At 38.3% G+C, this 20,227-nt stretch overlaps 1 protein-coding gene across 1 annotated transcript in view; it reads left to right on the top strand.

Moving 5' to 3' along the window:
* Window positions 1–638: 638 nt before the first annotated feature.
* Window positions 639–20,227, top strand: part of LOC121867233 — an 86,117-nt gene continuing 66,528 nt past the window's right edge. The window contains exon 1 of the mRNA XM_042367084.1: window positions 639–804. The gene's annotated coding sequence lies outside the window, so the exon portion shown is untranslated. The remainder of the gene's footprint in view (window positions 805–20,227) is intronic.

Genomic DNA, 20,227 nt, shown 5'->3' with positions numbered 1-20,227 from the left:
ATGCGCCTTACATCCAACCTGGATAACACACCAGCAACCCTACGAGTGGAGATTATAGGAAAGTGCATAGGTTCAGTAGGAGGATCAGGGGTAGGAGGGATAGAGTTAGAATCGTCTAAGGTGGAGTTAGAGGAGAATAAGGTGCCAAAGAGATTGGCTTTGTCAGGGGGAGAGTTGGCTATAGAGTTATCAGGTCGGAAGAGAGGAGGAAAAGGGAATGCAGAAGTTATGTTCTTGTATACAATAATAATTAATGTACATGAAATTAATCGAAAGGAAAATTGTGAGTAATAGATATATCGCGGTTTTCGCTAAATATTAATTTTCTATCATAGTTTACTCGTAAAAGATAAAAAAAATCGTTCTCCTTAGTGGCGCCTAGCCACTAGATGGCGGGCCAATCGGAGGCCTCAAAATAAAGTATGAGAGACATGCTTCCTCCTACATACTTTCCTTGATCTCTAGTTAACTGAAAGTAGCACACATACTGTAGAAAACTCATAATACGGCTTTGGAAATGTATTTTTAAAATTTGATAATACTATAGTCTGAGTATGAATATTGTCATCAATCCTAGAGAATACAACACAAAATAACAAAAGCGTATAAACAGTATGAGGAAGGCAGACGCGTGTGGCGGCTCACTTGTCGTTGCTCAGTGGGAGATGCGCACCACTGTAGTTATGGCTGCTCAGACAATGTTTTGATAAACACTTAATGGTTTATACCTTTCTCGTTGTAGGAAAGCCATGATTGACTTTTGATGGAGTCATAAAAGATTTCTTTTAAACCAAGGACAAGAAGGTAAGTGACAGGACATGGCTTGAATAGTTTTTAAGTGGAAAATACGTAATATTGATTGAGGTAAAGGACGCGTGTATATTGTTATTGTACACGGAACCTATTTTGCCCTTTATAACTACTGTAGTTGATGCCCTGGTTATCAGCACTTAACATCACCTCACCTTATACCAGTAATTTCTTCTCACATGTCAGTGAAATGGCTTCAAAATATGGAGCAAGATCGGTGACGCTAAATACTTAACAAGTTATATTATACTGTACCTTACCTTGTTTGAGGACATTACTGTCCCATGGCTCTAGATGGTGGTGGTTACTGGCCCATGGCTCTAGATGGTGGTGGTTACTGGCCCATGGCTCTAGATGGTGGTGGTTACTGGCCCATGGCTCAAGATACCGATAGGTTACTGGCCAATGGCCTTAGATGTTGGTGGTTACTGGCCCATGACCCTTGATGGTAGTGGTTACTGGCCCTAGAAGGTGGTGGTTACTGGCCCATGGCTTCACAGCCACATATTTCATACCAAACGAATTTAAAAACGCCTCAATTTCACTGTTTTATAGTGGACACTTGTAGTTATGGACAATTTGTTAAAATTGGTTATTTCTAAATTAAACTTATACCTAACCATAAGAAAAACAAGTGGCAGAAGCGTTGTTAGAAGACCTCACCAACTGGATACAAGTGAAGTCAGCCCTTGGTGAACTCGGCCCAGTTACAGTTTTGATCTCGGCCTGTTTCGGTAATCTCGGCCTCACATAGGATGGGCTGTTGTCAACAATGGTATTAACTGTCAGGCTTTTTGGGGCTTTTTTATTATAACTTTATTTTAAGCACATGGATTTAAAATCATATACATATACAGTTTACTCTTAATGGGCCATACAGTCTGAATATTGCAGAGAGAAGTTGCAGGGCGCTTCGCCTACCATTTTCATAATCTTCCCATACGGAGAAAACCCTTGTTTGTAGGTTCGGCGTTGGTACCGCTACAGTTTTCCCTCAGACACGAGACGAATCTGAGTACTGTAGTTACTAAAGTTGCTTCTTCATGTAAGAGCCGAATCATCATGTAAAAGGATATCTGTGCCTTTCCTTTCGTCTTCAGACAGTTATGCCACCCCTCACGCCGTTGTTAGTTCTCACACTTAGCTTATATATGCTCCAGTACTTAGGTGGCCAGATAGAACTGTTAATCCATGTTTTCTTGGTGTACCCCGCAAATTCGAGAAGCGGTCCTGAGGTCACAGATGCCATTAATCCCTCGAACATCCCCAGAATATATTGTTCCGGAATAAAACAAAGTGTCATGACCCTCCGAAGCAGCTTGTGAGTTCCCTCATCTGATGAGTAGGGAGTTTGCAATACAGGTTCTTGTATTTTCCGGAAGAGTGCTTGAGTAAAATGGAATGCACACCCTTTTATTTCAACAGTCAGAAGCATAGAACTTGTAGCACACCAGAGAGCTTTCTCAAAGTCCATCACACATGGGCCACTGGGAAGCATATCAATGATGACTTTAATCACAGAAACCTAGTCTTTTTTCCGGTAACGAGATATAATACTATGCATGACTGGGAGCTGTTTTGTTGCTTCTTTATAGCGTACAAACACTTGAATAGTGAATAACTGATAGAAAGGTTTTCTAACTGCGTAAAATGTGGCATCATCTTACCATGTCTTTTCACTGGAGAGCAGTTGAAGTTGGTCATCTGTTGCGAAAAATTAGTGCCGTGCGTCATCAACCCGAATGTCACCCCGTAAGAAATTCTCGGCAATGTGTTGCGACTCCACTTCAAAGCCAGATTCTTTGGATGTTATGGATGGTGCTTATGGCGGTAATAGTTTGGATTGTGAGCAACATATTCAACTGACTTAATTGCACTACCGGGTCATGAGGGAAGACATTCTAGAAAAATTCCAGTGGCAATGTCTGCAGCTGAAGTGAATGGCTGTTGATTTACAGTTAGTTTTGCTTACAAAGCAATGGAGGCAGCAAAATCCAATCCCAAGTTTGTCTGATGAGTGTGGTCTTGGGGTCCAGGAATGAGTTGGTCACCAATCTGACGAACAGTTGCTGCACAGTTATCAGTCTGGATCATTGAGAACATCTCAATGTCGTGGACTTGGCACATTTCCTCTTAACTGTATATGAATAATCGCTGGAATCGAAAAGTTTATCTCCACCACCACTGCAGTCGTTGCATTGGGTTCCGGATCAACCAGCGAAGATTCGTTGAGGGGGTCTGGTTCATCTAGGGTTGCAGTGTACTGAGCTGTGTTGTGCACCTCAGCTTGTCCTTTAACCATTTTTTGATAGAAGTCTCTTGATATCCCTGTATTGCATTTTCCGTGCTGCCATGCATTACAGAAGTCGCACTGTAGTGCTTCTTGTTGGTGTCACACTTCCAATTCACAAGCAATGCAGGTATTGCTTGAAGCCATTGCTAGTGACTTCCGCTTGTGAGCACAGTGGTGGTAGAAATGAGGTGTCAGCCCGATATTAAAAGAAGTAAACTTTGAATTTTGTGAATCGGAAGTTCAAAATCGACAAGAAGCGCTACATAAAGTGTGATTTCTAGAATGAATAACGGCACAGAAAATGCAAAAATGGTATATTAGGGACTTCTATAAAATAGAAATTGATTATCTTTCCTTATAACTGGAAAAAAACCAGCCTCATATTTAAATCCTGACTGTTAAGATCATTGTTGATCTCGGCCCACATCCTATGTGGACCGAGATCACCGCTGTGACTAGGCTGAAGTCACCAAGGGCCAACTTCATATTCAAAAAGGGAGACAGAGCATCAGCGTCAAATTACCGGCCGATCAGTTTGATGTCAGTAGTGGGGAAATTTCTTGTATCAATTATAGCAGATAGCATCCGATCGCATCTAGAGAAAAGCAAATTAATCTACGACTCGCAACATGGGTTTACAAAAGGAAGATCTTGTCTAACAAATCTGCTGACGTTTTTTAGGAAAGTCTTCGAGGTAGTAGATAATGACGAAAATTACGATGTTATTTACTTAGACTTTAGCAAAGCATTTGACAGAGTACCGCATCAGAGGCTTCTGAGAAAAATTAAGGCTCATGGTATCGAGGGGAAAGTTTTAAATTGGATAAAATCATGGTTCACCGATAGAACGCAGAGGGTCAGCGTAGATGGTGTTAAATTTGAGTGGGGCCGTGTAACCAGTGGGGTTCCCCAGGGGTCAGTACTAGGCCCACGCTTGTTCATAATCTACATCAACTATCTACATACTGGGATCAGCAGTGACATAAGCAAGTTTGCGGATGACACCAAAATAGGGCGGCAGATTAATTCAGGGCAGGATGCAAATGCATTACAGGAGGATCTAAATAAACTGCAGGGGTGGTCTGAAAAATGGCAAATGAAATTCAACACCAGCAAGTGCAGCGTACTTAATATTGGAAGAACAAATACTGACAATGTATACAGCCTTAACAACATCAACCTAGAGAAGTCGACTTGTGAAAGAGACCTAGGGGTACTTGTAAGCCCGGACCTACGTCCTAGCAAACAGTGCATTAATGTTCGAAATAAGGCAAACAGAGTATTGGGTTTTATATCTAGAAGTGTAAGTAATAAGAGTGCAGAGGTCTTATTGCAACTATATCTTGCGCTAGTCAGGCCGCACCTCGATTATGCGGTTCAGTTCTGGTGCCCTTATTATAGAATGGATATCAATTCACTAGAATCGGTGCAGCGAAGAATGACGAAAATGATTCCGGGACTTAGAGACCTTCCATGTCAGGATAGGTTAAAGAAACTTAACTTGCATTCCCTAGAAAGACGAAGAGTGCGGGGAGATATGATAGAAGTATTTAAGTGGGTGAAAGGAATCAATAAAGGGGATGTAGATAAAGTTCTTATAATATCCGAACAGGATAGGACTCGGAGGAACGGATCTAAGTTGGATAAGTTTAGGTTTAGGAGGGAGATAGGAAGAAACTGGTTCACAAATAGGTTGGTGGACGAGTGGAACAAGCTTAGCAACTTTGTAGTAATTGCTGGAACTCTGGAAAGTTTCAAAAAGGAGGCTAGATAGATTCATGGATCATAGAGAGTGGTAGTAACTCTCGACTGGAGCTGCCATGCACAGGCCAACCGGCCTATTGCAGACTCCTTATGTTCTTATGTTCACTGGCACCCCACCTTACTAACCAAAGAACCCTGTCTAACCTTATCTAACGTCTTAGCCGTGAGGTTCACCCCCACCCGGATTACTTTGTCTTTTTGGTGGTACTGCGGTGGCAACGTCTCATCCTAGTATGTAAACAGTCAATCATATTGACACATTTCAAAAGACTTCCCTGCTCTGCACTCCGATCGAGGACTGCGCTCAGTGTACTTTATGAGTTGCACGGATCGAGCAGCTCTCGTGTCCACAAAAAATGTAAAATTACACCATATCATAGTGAGCTCTTTTTCTTTAATATGCGGGGGGGTCCGGGGAAGAGCCCCACAGCTAGGAAGTTAGGTAAGGTTAGGCTGGTGAGGTCTTCTATCATGGCTTCTGCTACACCGACTTATACCAGTGCATGCCCAGTCCTTGCCAACATTGCGTAACAGAGACGCGACCGATCGTCTAAGCAGCTAATGAGCCAATCAGTGGCGAAGAGGATAAAAGTAAGAAGTAAAAATATTGAGTTTTTTATAGGAAGAAAGAGAAGAAAAAAATATTCTATAGCTTTTCCGTCAGAAATTTATATTTTTCGAGCATTTGAATTGATAAAATTACCAACACTATTACTTGTTCAATTATGGGTAGGGTTTTTAAGTAGAGGGAAAATGTGGTTAAACTTAAAAAGCAGTAAATTTACAGTTTCAGCAATTTTTTTTTTATATATTCGGGCACAGCTCAACGACTAAAACGGGACCTAGGGGGCGAAAAAATAAGAGTAAAATGAAATTAATAATAGAAGAGAAAAGGACTATTAATCTACACCAAAAAGATGCCAAAAAACCATTTCTTTGAAGTGAGACAGATTGGAAGAGGATGGAAACACAGAAGAAGACAGAGAATTACAGAGTTTGGCTGTGTGAGGAAAGAAGGATGTACTATAATGGGTTATTCTAGTGTGACCGACAGCCACACAGAAACGGTGGGCACCGCGGGCAAGACGAGTGTTACGATCCCATGGCCTTGCCGGTGGTACACAGGATGTCAAATCCACCGAACATTGCCCGTTAAAGTACCTATAAAAGAAAGAGAGTGAAGCAACATTGCGGCAAAGAAAAAGGGAAGAGAAATTGTAGTCTAAAGGAGGAGAGTTAATACGACGAAATGCCTTTGATTCCACCCTATCTAACAGTTGGACAGAAGAAGAGCCACCCCAAATATGAGAGCAGTATTCGAAGTTAGGACGAATAAATCCCTTACAGTGGTCCCTCGGTTAACGAACGGTTCGATTAACAAAATTTCGGTTCACGAATTACCTACCATAAGGATCTTTGATTCGGTTAACAAACAAAACTTCGATTAACGAAATTCTTACTACAGAGCATCAGCTGATGGGCTAGTCTGCCAATTCAGTATTCTGTTCTATGTTCACATTCGTTTCCAGTGGAGTAAATATCAAGAAAGTTGTGCGCTTTAATATTTGTGCATTTTTTTTATTAAATTTATTTGTCATTTTAAAATTTAGTTAACATAATGATAATATATGCAGTACAGAGAACTAGTTTTTTGTGCGCCCATCAGCCGCTTGACTTGCCAACCAGGCGTCAGTTTGGCGTTGTTTACAGTGGAGTGAACATCGATTTTGTTGGTGTCTTGAATATTTTTGCATTTTTACATTAAAATTATTGGTCATTCAGAAATTTAGTTAACATACTGATAATATATAGTGCAGTGCAGTGTTGGATTAAATAAAATAATCTTGAATTACACCTTGTGAACTTCAAATTTTATTGGTGAAATTACTGCAACAAGCATGGGTCCCCTGAAAGGTGATTTTTCCTCCACCCCCACTTCCTTCTCTTCTCCCTTCTCCTCCACCCCCACTTCTAATTCCCATCATCATCAACCAGGAACCTTCTACATATACACCTCAAAGTAAGTATACTTTACTGCTTTTTTTTACTTTGTATGTACTTTTCTGTGAGCTGGAACCAATTACCCAATATCCCATTGAAACAATGGATTCGGTTAACAAATGACTCTGGAACGAATTTTGTTCGTTAACCGAGGGACCACTGTATAGGCGTTCAACCACAAATTTTTGTTTTCACATGGTGTTTAGTATGATTCATTCGAATTTGACCTAACCAACCGAAGAAACCTTCCTAACCTTACCTAACTTCCTAGCCATCCCCACTATATTAAACGGAAAGTTCTTATTTTGATATCTTCTTTTTTCTTTTTACGGGGATTAGCTCACCCGGGCACAGGTCACTGACCCACATCAGGGCCTGGGGGGGCGGGGGGGGAATGTAATAATAATAATAATGTAATAATACTTCAGATAAGTAAAAAAAATTAATAAAAATACAAAAATATAAATAATAAAATAATAATTGAAACAATAATAATAATAGCAACACTGCAATACTAATAATAATAATAACAACAAGGAACCACAAAGAAATACAAAAAAAGAAAAAAAAAGATAATAGTGAGAAGCAATATATGTACAGTATGTTGTGTTGTCAAGGGTAAGAGAAACAATTGAAACCCTGCAATTGTGTGTAAATGAGGCAGAAAGTCAGATCAGCAACCTGGGACTTGGTCACAATTTTTGTGATGCCATATCGCAGCAGGGTTTACCATTAGACAATACATTATGCTTCCACTATCTTCCCAGGCAGTAGTACCTCCCTGTTTGGTAGCTGCCTACTACCTATCTGGTACCAATTAAAGCAACTGTGTTGAAGCATCATGATGTAATTTTACGTTTTTTGTTGATGTGAGCGTATGCTCAGACTGAACGGGTCGGCTGTAACACAGATGACATGCTATGACTGCAGAAAATTTTTAATTTCTTACGTGAATTTTCTTTCTCGGTTAATATCCATTTGTGGCGGAAGTGGTATTAGAAGTTGTTCCTATTAACAAGATATAACTAATGGTAAACACAAAATGGCTTTAACAAAGTTGTGGCTGAAACTGTAATACAGTACAGTCATTTCTGCTACAACGCGATAGCTGCGTTCTTGTGAAACCTAGCATTGTAGAAATTTGTGTAATAAAAATAACAGGGCTTATGGAGAAAATGGGGCTAGGTGCCTATTACTTTGGCCGTGATCACAGATTTGTTAGCACTCAAGCTTGTTCCAGCAATAGTGTTATAGCCTTTCTTTTACATTCACCAGCAGCAATTCGATCACCAGAATGCTTCTTGGAAACATTCTTCTAACCTTGTCTTTCCATATTCATGGTTAACACAACAAAATTGGAGAAAACAGCGAAAATCACAGACACTTCAATGAGCAATCGATAGAAACAACGCGATTCAACTGATCACGATGTAAACAGAGAGCGTTGGTATAAACCATTACTGGTATTAGTCCGCACTGCAAGACATTCTTTTTACTTATTCTTTACATATAGTATTTATGGGTAACAGCTAAATTTGCCCAAAAAGAAAGAAATTTTCAGAGTACCTTTCAAAAAACACTTCAGAAACAAAAGCCACGAATCAATTGAACATGTGATGTCGAACGTGAACTGTAAACGTTGCATAACCCCGCTCCACGCTTAAAACGTTGAGGATGGAATTATGTTATAGCCAACATTCATATGCAAAAGTTCGCGTTTTACAAACGGCGTTTCCCTATTCATCAATCGCGTTACAACCAATTTGCATTGACAAAACACGTGTTGCAGCAGATGTGACTGTACCCCAAATACCAAAAAAAAAAAACTAAACAAATTTTTGGAAGCCTAACCTAATGGTTCCTAACCTTTAAAAATCCTAAAATTATAAAGTTTACCTTATTCATGTTTTCGGTGTCTGGTCTGTGATGGTGTAGTTTTCAGTGCTTAGATGAGGAGGGATCCATAAACTCGAAAGTGATTCTTAACATTTTTACAGGTAAATATTTAGTAGTTGCCAACACCTAATTTACTTTTGAAAATGTTTTTTATTGTGTAAATCATTGTGTTAAATACAAATATGACCTTTGTTGCTGTTGAAAATGAGCCATTGTTGAGATATTGAAAAGAAGTGGAAGGTCAAAAAATTCAAAACCAGAAAAAGCCTAACCTGCCTAACCTAACCCCGAAGTAATAGATGCAGGAGGATACAGTAATCCATACCAACCTGATCTCTTCATTGGTGTCTGTCTCTTACCACAGTACCATGTACAGTATGGTGATCAACATGGTACTGACACTAAATTACATCCTGGACACTTAACAGATGAAACAAGAAGACTGTGAGCCCTATAAATGACAATGGCTGCTGCTTCATTGTCCAAAATGCACTAAATATAGTGCCAGTCAGCCAAAGTACATCCCTCTCACACAGACACCATCTTCCAACTGCCTGTGAATCGAGATGTGCTGATTGGCGCACTAGTATTACGTCACATCAACACTCACGCTGATTGGCCGAATATTATAAAATAAAAGTTAAAATAGCTCAAAACTATTAATTTCCGATGGAAAATTTATAGAATTCATTATTTGTAATTTATATTCTTTTTCTCCCTATATACGACTCATTATTCAGTTAGTGTTGGCAACTGCTAAATATTAACTTTTACTAGTTATGAAAAGTTGTGTAAGGTTTTCAAAGGTTTGTTTGGTGTTCTTTTTAAGTATTTTACCCCATATTTTTCCTCTACTTCAAAGCCCTGCCCACTTTGAACAACTAATATTGTGACTAATTTTGTTAAAATACTTGAAAAATATACATTTCTGTCAGAAACTTTATACAATAAGTTATTTTTATTGTTGTTGTCTCTTTCTCTCTATATGATTCAATATACAGTATAGTCGCGATTTACGCGGATTTCGTTTAAACGTTTGGTCGTTTACGCGGCACCTTGCCAGACCGACAATTTTTATTTACGCGGTATTTTCCATCATTTACGCGGGAAGCGGCGCAGGCAGGGTGCGCACAAGGTCTCCCAGTCAACAAAACATTACCGAGTTCTTCACCCGCCACCCACCACAGCCAGCCCAAGTCAGTGATAGTGAGGATATGGGCTTTGAGGGGTTTGACAAAGAGGCCCTGCAAGCCTCTGTGGTGGATAGTGATACAAGTGATACAGGTGAGGGCCAATAATCTGCCCTCTGCCTCAGAACCAACCCCCCATCCCCGTGTACCCAGCCATCTCTTCTACTAACGTAAGTGTTAAAAAACCTAATATTATTGATATTTCTCTTAATTATTAATTATGTGTGCATACCACCATAAAATTAAGATGTAATTTTTACTACAACGTAGGTATTGTGTCGGAAAAAGTGTAGTTTGGCAGTCGGCCCAGTCTCTATTTCAATTAATCCCATATGTTCTGTTATTTCGTTTACGCGTTCCTCGTTTTACACGGACCTCCACGGGTTTAATTGACCATGTAAATCGAGACTATACTGTATAAGTAGTTGTTGGCAACTTCTAAATATTAACCCTCTTTTTTCTTAGCAACTAAGGTTAGGGTAAAATTATAAATGACCACTTTTTAACATACTTGGACAAACTACAAAGTTTCCATTATAAAACACAATGAAATTGCGGTATTTTTATAATCATTCTCTATGAAAAATCGCCGGCAGGTCAGTCATCAATAATTATTGTATTTTATGGCATATTAGACACTTTTTTGTATGAAAAATTGCTCCAAAATCAGCCTGCGTCCTGAATCCCCAGTTGCTGTCTCCAGTAGGCTAAATTCTACGTAACCCAAACCCAGAATTAAAAATATGTTATTGCTTACTTAAACACATTATTATTTTTAATTAATTAAAGAAATATTTATTATAAAAATAAAAGTTCGATTTACCTGTACAACTGCTGTACTTATAACCCATTACAATCTATTAATGCCATACCTACAACATTTATTTTTAAATCTACAAATACCTGATACAAATGAAGATTTACAGATAACTTTCTTTTCACATTTCCATCTGTTAAAATTGCTGGGAAAAGTCTATACAGTCTCTCCTCGACTTACGACGGGGTTCCGTCTCAATGGCCAGAACGTAAGTCGAAAAGGCAAAAATAATACATGGAAATTCTAAAATAGGTGTCTCTTTTTCTTCTCAGCACCACGAGAACTCTCACTTCTACACTTGCCAGCCATTTTAAAGGGAATTACAAGCAAAAATTTTGTCAGTACACAGCGAGATCACTAACATCGGGACTCGAAAATACGTAATATTTTATACGACTATGGCCGGGCTGTCGTAAGTCGAGGAGAGACTTATAACTAACCCCAGTGGTCAGGATATTATGGCATCAAATGTTGCAGAGTATTTCAAACAAATTCTTTGTTTAATTCTGTACATAGAGAGACTGGTGGTAGAGGAGGGATGGAGACCCTTGGGGAGAGAAACTAATGTCTCACCCCCCAAAAGGTTTGTTTCCCACTCTCCACCTCCACCCTGCCTCTGTCATTCTTACTGTAACTCGACAAAATATATAGTTAATTTGGTCCTGGTATTTATTAATTAATAAAGATAAGTTACTGTAATAATTTGATCTTATTAATACCAGTACCCTTCATATACAGTAAAATACTTATTTCTACCTGATTATTTGGCTTGTCACTTAATTTTTATACAAATTACTGACCACAGGTATATACAGGTGTTGTTTTTAATAGTAGTATTTAATATTTTATATTATCAATGATAAACCATACACCATAAGAGGCTGATCATACGAGAATATATACAGTAATAATAAATGTTGGAGCGTTTGTGCTGGTGGTGTTGGATGGAAGGTGTGTGTTGGTGGTGTTGGAGGGTGTTTAGTGGTGCTGGTGGTCTGTGTGTGTGATGTTGAGGTGTGTTCCTGACATGCACACAGAGGAATTAAGACAACATGCAGTCAGTGAGGGTCTTATTGTGTGATTGCCTGGTGGCGAAATAAACAGCAGCTGTTGAGGAGCGTTTAGCAACACTGGTGCATATTACCACTCCTCTAATTACCCACACCTTTCTGCTTTCTCACTCCATATTTTAAAATGTTGTCACATAATGTTGAAGGGATACAACTTTGCTCATTTATACTTATACGGTAAGTCCTCTCTTAAGGTCAGGGTTACGTTCCTAAAAATGCGAAGTTATACGAAACAACGTTAAGCGGAACAATTTTCCCTGTAAGAAATAAATAAAATATGGGAGTTACGTTCCTGAGCTTCCCTTTGCCCCATGAAATACATTACATATACAGAAAATCATTGCCATTTCTAGTGCATACATATACAACTAAGTTTGTATAGGTACAGTAGAACGTCGATATAAAGCGATTCAATTTAAGATTATTGATTTAAAGCGACACCCTTAATTAAGTACTGTTTTAATTTAAAGCGAATCTTTCCTATTTTGCGTGAGCCAATTTGGCGCCGAATCTTTCCCACCAGATGCATTTCTGGGCACGCTACACAGCTGCCCCACACCCTCAGGCATCCTCAGTCCTCGCACTGACGCTCTAGTGAACGGACATACAGGCATCCCCCACGTTACGGAAGGGTTCCGTTCCCGGAAAATTGACCGTATCGCGAAATTCCGCAACGCGAAACCTATTTTTCCATTGACTTCCATTATAAAACTGGAGATGCGTTCCTAAGGAATTTTTTCGGCTCCAAAAAGGTAATTCAAGCACTTTTGCTAATGAAAATAAACATTTATAAACACATACAATACAGTACATTAAATAATTTATGATATACCTTCTTAAAACACCAATTTAGGGGTTAATATTGCATAATATTGCATTATACAGCTATGTGTATGTTTATTTGAGTGCCCTGTCATAGGGGTCCGTTTTCTCTCACTTCAAGGCCGCCTGAGTCGTCCGTTTTATCTTAATCTTAAGAGTGCACCAGGGACTACTGTATTATTTTTTAGTGGTGACAGAATTTGATATTGCAACTGGGGTTGCAATTGTTGACGCAACTTAGGTATGTCTGATTACAGTTGGAATATTCAAGATCCATTGTGAGTGATGTTTAAAGCTTCAACTGTCTTTATGGTTGGTAAAACTTGTCAAGTCTGTCAGTCTGAATGGCATGTGTGAGGCCTTGTGTTTGTACAACCGCTAAATATATAAATATATAATGTTATGGTAATTATCAGAAACACACATAGGCATGACGAGGTTTATTACAATGTGATGAAAAGGATACTGTATAGTGGGTAGTCCACAAAACATGTGCTAGCCATGTCTCTTTATTTGAGTGCCCCGTCATAGGAGTCCGTTTTCTCTCACTTCAAGGCCGCCTGAGTCGTCTGTTTTCTCTTAATCTTAAGAGTGCACCAGAGACTACTGTTTTATTTTTTAGCGGTGACACAGAATTTGATATTGCAACTGGGGTTGCAATTGTTGACGCAACTTAGGTATGTCTGATTACAGTTGGAATATTCAAGATCCATTGTGAGTGATGTTTAAAGCTTCAACTGTCTTTATGGTTGGTAAAACTTGTCAAGTCTGTCAGTCTGAATGGAATGTGTGAGGCCTTGTGTTTATTAAAATTTACCCCAATTTCCGTAAGGGCGGATTACGGGCCGTAACGCGAAATTATTGGTCATAATTTACAAATTCTGTAACCCGGGCTTCCGTAACACGGGGATGCCTGCATTGTGACAATATATCCTTCTACCACGTGCATCAACCATCGCCACTATGTCCAAGAGGCCAACCACTACATCATTAACTACTTCCAAAGACCAAGAAATCAAGGCAAGCAATTACACTGGAGCAGAAAAACAAGGTGCTGGAAGCACTGCAGCGTGGAAATGGTGTTTCCCGTGTGTCAGATACATCCACAGCCACAGCACTAGACAGTGATGTGGATGATGAGCTGGTCTAGTTGGGCTCTGCATCTTCAGAGGATGAATTGCCTAACTAAAGTTGAGTGAAAATCTATTTTAGATAGCATAAAGTAATTAAAAAATAAGTTGAGAGGAAAGCGAATGCTGGGTGAGTCAGGCGGGTGGTGAGTGGCACCAATGCGACCACCCTCTTACATCAGCTGATTGTTAGTAAACAGACCATTTCGCATCCCTTAATTTTAGCTGTGTCATGGAAATTTCTGGACCATGGAAATTCACCCTGTTCCTGGATAGATGGTGACTTGTCCTTGCGCTTGGAAGCACTAGCACCACTTTCACTGCTTCGTGGTCTCTTTGAAGACATATTGAAGGGTTAAATATTGTACAGTAGGTTCTCAAATTTCACGAGTTTTTAATTCAACATTTATTATTTGGACACAAAAAAACACTACACAATTTAAAATTTCGACGGCAGAAACTAAAATTTCGATGGGTTTGAGCGGCCCACCAACTTTCAGACGTGCACAATCGTGTAAACAGCATCATTTCTCTTATGTACAAAAGATTCATTATTGTTTATTACTGAATGTCTTTTTGATTGAATTAATGTTTGTGTGCAAAATGAACAATACAATTCATTAACCCTTAGGCCCCGGGTGACGTTCCAGAATGTCCGCCTATTTTCCCGCCATTTTTATTATTATTTTTATATTTATTTATTTATTTTTTATTATTTTTGGAAATGTTGATTTTTTCTCGATTTAACCTCGCATGGGGGTACTGCCAGCAGCACCCTAGCCCGGGGCTTAAGGGTTAATAATACGCAGAATAATAAAACACGAGATGAGACGGCATTGTTTTCGTTAATGTTTACAAAACCAGTGACTAATTGGTTCTATGTACATATAAAACTGAAGAAAATAAGACCCTGGTTGTAGCTGTACTAAAATTAACCTAAAAAATTAATATGGTTGTTTTAAGTAATGTTATTTAATGTTAATAAATGGAACAATGTAAGTAGCTAACCATTAATGGTAAAGAAAAAAGTGAGATCGCGTATGTAAGTGCATACATGTGAAAACATATCGTCATTACTCTACATAAGAATATGAAAGCAACACTTACTGTTCATATATATTTTAATTAATGTTTCTGAATTTAAACAAAAATTCTACCCACCAGTGGTGGTAAAGTTGAAAACATAAGCACAGACTTGGCAAACCTGCGCAGTTGCGCCACGTGACCCTCACATCAGCTGATCCCTAGTACACAGACCATTTCACGTCCCCAAATCTTAGCTGTGTTGATTTATGAGTGTTTTTTTAGCATAATACTTCAAAAAACAATGTTTTGTTTGTTCTAGGAGATGGGCTGAGGTGCATCTAGGTAGACTCTCAGTCTTATTAGTATTTTGTGTTTCTCTCAAGTACCAAACTAAATTATTCCATTGAAACAACACTTCGATTTAGTGCGAATTCGGTTTAAAGCGACCTTTCTTTGAACGTATTTCGTGTTATATCGACGTTCTACTGTACTCACCGATGGGCGCAGGTGGTGGAGCGAGTTGTGGTGGGTAGTGAAGCAGAGGAGGCAGATGGCGGGAGGGGAGGAGGGTGGTGAGTCACTGAGAGACTGCGCCATACCGAGAGAGTGTAGCGCGGCCAGATGAGAGAGGGTGATGGCGCAAAACAGCGTAGTATCGGATTACCGGGACGTTAAATGAATTTTAGGTCTCTAAAGTTTAGCGACATTGTACTGAAGCAACGTTAAGAGGGACGACGTTGAGCACTGACTTACTGTACTGATTGACAAGTTGGTTTCAGCAGAGAATATTTAGGAAAAATAATGAAAGCATAAAAAAGCAAAAAAACTAAGTATTCACAATACAGTCGACCCTCGTTAATTCGGACTAATAGGGGGGAAGGGTGTCCGTTTTAGCCCATTGTCCGAATTAACCGATTTAGGGGTTAATATTGCATTATATTTCAAAGTCATTGTTTTCGTCACGATTTTATCCCACTTTCCACTGTAATACGTACGAAATTTCAGCAAAAATATTACATTTCCGTGAATGTATTATATCAAGCACAGCATGAATAGAATATCATTGTGTAATATACAGTATTATCCCGCTTTACACGGTTTCACTTTCCGCGATTTCTCATTTACGCGGTACCTTGTCAGAACCAGACTTTCTCTTTCCGCGGTGCATCTACTCATATGCGCAGTGAAGTATAATTTTTTTTTTTTATTTAGCTCATAAAATTCATACAAATTACTCGGCCAGAATATAATTTACATTGCAGGAATTCTTACAATATGATGATCATTTTGAATATAAACATCATGGATTTTGCATTAGACATACAAATTTTAGATCTAATGTAAGAATTTGGTTTACACAAAGCAAATATTTTATCCTTTGTGCAGAATATATGAAGTTTACATTCAAAATATTCCCTGACCTGCAAGGAATCCAGAAATGTCAATTATATTATCCTAACTTTAGTCTGAGTTATTATTTATTACTAAAGATGTAAATATACTATTTTCTCCCAATGCTTCTCTGGTAGGGAGGGAGGGACCGACCGACCCAGCTAGGGCGGAGTATTTTGATTGACAGATAGTGTCCTTGAAGAATATTTCTTTGTTTATTTACTGAAGATATATGTTTTAGCTCATAAAATTCATACAAATTACCCGGCCAGAATATAATTTACATTGCTGGAATTCTTACAATATGATGATCATTTTGAATATAAACATCATGGATTTTGCATTAGACATACAAATTTTAGATCTAAAGTAATAATTTGGTTTACACTAAGCAAATATTTTATCTTTTGTGCAAAATATATGAAGTTTACATTCAAAATATTCCCTGACCTGCAAGGAATCAGAAATGTCAATTATATTATCCTAACTTTAGTCTGAGGTATTATTTATTACTAAACGTTAAAATCTAGAGTTTTCACCCAAACATTAATCAGAGAGGTAGGAGCTAGTGAGCTGGGAAGAGTGGGGGGAGGGGGGGATTTGAGTCCATTATTTGAATGGACATTAACCTGGCGACTGTATTTCTCTTAAATATTAATTGTGTGAACATACCATCATAAAATTTAGATGTTATTTTTACTACAACATAGGTGTTGTGTCGGAAAAAGTGGAGTTTGGGGGTCGGGCCAGTCTCTATTGGAATTAATCCCATATGTTCTGTTGTTCACTTTACGCGGTTTTCACTTTCCGCCGTACCCTGTGGGTTCAATTGACCGCGTAAATCGGGGTACTACTGTAACAGTATTTTAACCGAAAACTATTAAAAAACGAATAACATTTCAAGAACATCGGAAGCTTAGGTAAAGTCTTTTGTTTTCATCATGTATTTTTTCCTATTTTACATTAAAATACATCACGTTTTAGCAAAACTACTATTTATTTCCGAGAATATATTCATTCAGGTGCAGTTTAGGTAAAATATACGTGTGATGTAACAGTTTTTTAACTGAAAACGATTCAAAAAACACGTACCCTCTAACCCTGTTCAAGAAGAGGACTGGGAGAAGCTGTTTGGTGCTGCAAACGATGACAAGGAAAATGATTTGGATGGATTTTAATGAAAATATTCAGAAATATGGTATTGTAGTATTTATTCAAGTCAATTAGGATAGAATATTATTGTAATACAACAGTTTTTTAACTGAAAACCAATCGAAAAGCGATTACGGTAACATCTTTTGAACGAAAGAAAGCGAAAGTCATTGTTTTCGTCACGATTGTATCCCACTTTCCACTGTAATACGTACGTCATTTCAGCAAAAATATTACATTTCCGTGAATGCATTATATCAAGCACAGTATGAATAGAATACCATTTTAATATAACAGTGTTTTAACCAAAAACTATTAAAAAAACGAGTAACTTCTCTTGAACATCGGAAGGTTAGGTAAAATCCTTTGTTTTCGTCATATATTTTATCCTATTTTACATTAAAATACATCACGTTTTAGCAAAACTACTATTTATTTCCGAGAATATATTCATTCAGGCACAGTTAAGGTAAAATATACATGTGATGTAACAGTTTTTTAACTGAAAAAGATTCGAAAAACACGTGTACCGTCTAGCTGATACTCAACTGCTGGTGGTGCATCATGCGTCGTTGTAAACAATAGGAGGTTGAAGTAGATTACCGGGTATTATATTAAGTGTGAAATATCAAAAAGGTTTTTATTACCGGTATTTTTTGTAGATCAATGAGAACTGTGATACCGTGTATGATATGATAAGTTAGCCTGTGCTAAGAACTTCAACATAGACTACTGAAAACACGTTGTATGGTAATTTAGCTTATTGTAAGTTGGTGAGCTTTATTTGCTGAAGGAACTGCACAACTTTTCATTTCTAATTGGTACATATTTTACGTTTCCATTGTTTACTGGCAGTAAATGGTAAATATTTTTCATGTCTGAAGCTAAAAGTTGCATCCTCCCCCCACACTAGTGGTGGCGATGTTACATTTAACCAAAAAGATGCTGGTGTTTTATCCCAGCAGTGGGTGGACCAGCATTTTAGCTTAAGGTCCGCATAGGTAATATTCCTATAAATCTAAAAAAAAAAATTCAGGTTTTGTCCGAATTATCCGAAATCCGGATTAAAGGGGTCCGAATAAACGAGGGTCGACTGTAATGCAGATACTGTACTGCAGCTCAGCTGGGATATGCTGCTCCTACACTCATTGCATTTTTTTTCTTAGCTAAGCGCGTAAAATTGAATGTGCGTAAGTTAAATGTGCATGGTATGCGACAAGACTGTACAGTACAAATGACAATACAGTGGGGTATGCTATAACGAATCTAATTGGTTCTAGAACCTTGTTCGTTGTAGCTTCGTTCGTTATAGGATTAATCCGTTCCAGGCCCCCAAATACAACCACTTAACACTGAAAAATATAATATTAAATTGTAAAAATTGTAAAAAAGTGCATAAATATGCATTTAAACCCTCTTCATATAAAGAATATCATTAATACTTGTAATACAGAAACAATAAATTAGTAAAAAAAAATTTTATAATGTTCGTTGTAGGAGTTTCGTTCGTTATAGCATTATCAATTTTATAGGTAAAACCGTTCGTTATAGGAATATTCGTTAGTAGGATCCATTCGTTATAGCATACCCCACTGTACTCTAATGTATCTTAGCATATAAATCTATAAAATAAGAAAAATGTGTGGTAGGTGAACGTATGTGTGGAGGCAGTGAGAACTGAGCTGTAGCATGGACCTGGGTGAACCGTACACGTACCACAAAATGACAAACGTTGTCATAACTTTTTAATCTGCAAACCAAAATTGTTCATACTTATATGGTATCATGGCCTACATACAGAGCTGTAATATTTTTGGTTTGCTACATACAACATTCTGGGGCCAATATGGACCATCATATTTATTTGTTAGTTATTAGGGTGTGTCAATTTAGGGGGTGAACTGGCTAAATTGAAAATCGAGTAATTTGGTAGCAATTTATTGTAGTCTTTAAGCATGCAAAACAATATTCTGGCATAAATTTTTTTTTATAATAAGTCCTACCTACATCAAATGGATTTTTAAATGTACATATTTGTGAATTTATAACATAACCAGCGTTTGCACACATGTTACTGTTTCAAGTTTCAAATTATTATATTTTATTATCCGTAGTCTATTTGAAAGTAACCAATGCCTTCATACTCTCTTTGCTTTGGTTTCTTGTCATCAGTAGTCTGCTTGCTATTTGTGCTTTGATGTAACCTTCTCGCCTCTCGTGGCTGTAAACATGGCCCGCTGCTTCTGTGACCATTTTCACACATCTCTCCACACTTTGAGTGTGGGAAGGCCACTTCGGCACCTGCATTGGAGTCTCTTTAAGGTTTCTCAATTCTTGGCTAGTTAGACTTGTTGTCAATGGTGGCTCTAAGACTTCCAAACTCAAGTCAACCAATTCTGACAATTTGGTGGCATTGACGTTTATTGGGGGAACTTTTCTTGAATGAAACGAACAGTCTCCCAACTGGTCGTCATCTATTAGCGTTCCTCTAATCTTTAGAATGACTTCTACAGCCTCGGTTCGGAGATTGGTACATTGACTGCAAAGCATTGCTTGCAAAACTGCTTCTGATCGAGCATACCAAGCGGACCTTCTTGCCACAGGTAACACGATGTCCCTCACTACCTTCCTCTGTGTTCTTACTAGCTGCAATTGAAACAAAAGGTGATTGGGCCCATCCACCCACATAGGATTAAGTTTCACACTAAACCACTGGGGAAGATAAACTCCAATAATAAATTCAACAATTAACCTCAAATTCTTCAGCACTTTGCCCTTCAATTCGTGTTTGGAAATCCAAATCCTGCAGAAACGAAGAGCTGTAGTTAACCAACGGCTGTGACTGACAGGTCCAATCTCCAAGA

The sequence above is a fragment of the Homarus americanus genome, unplaced genomic scaffold (assembly GCF_018991925.1).
Source record: "Homarus americanus isolate GMGI-L3 unplaced genomic scaffold, GMGI_Hamer_2.0 scaffold6317, whole genome shotgun sequence".
NCBI lineage: Eukaryota > Metazoa > Arthropoda > Malacostraca > Decapoda > Nephropidae > Homarus > Homarus americanus.
The sequence above is the reverse complement of the archived record's forward strand: the minus strand, read 5'-3'. Positions and strand labels throughout refer to the sequence as shown.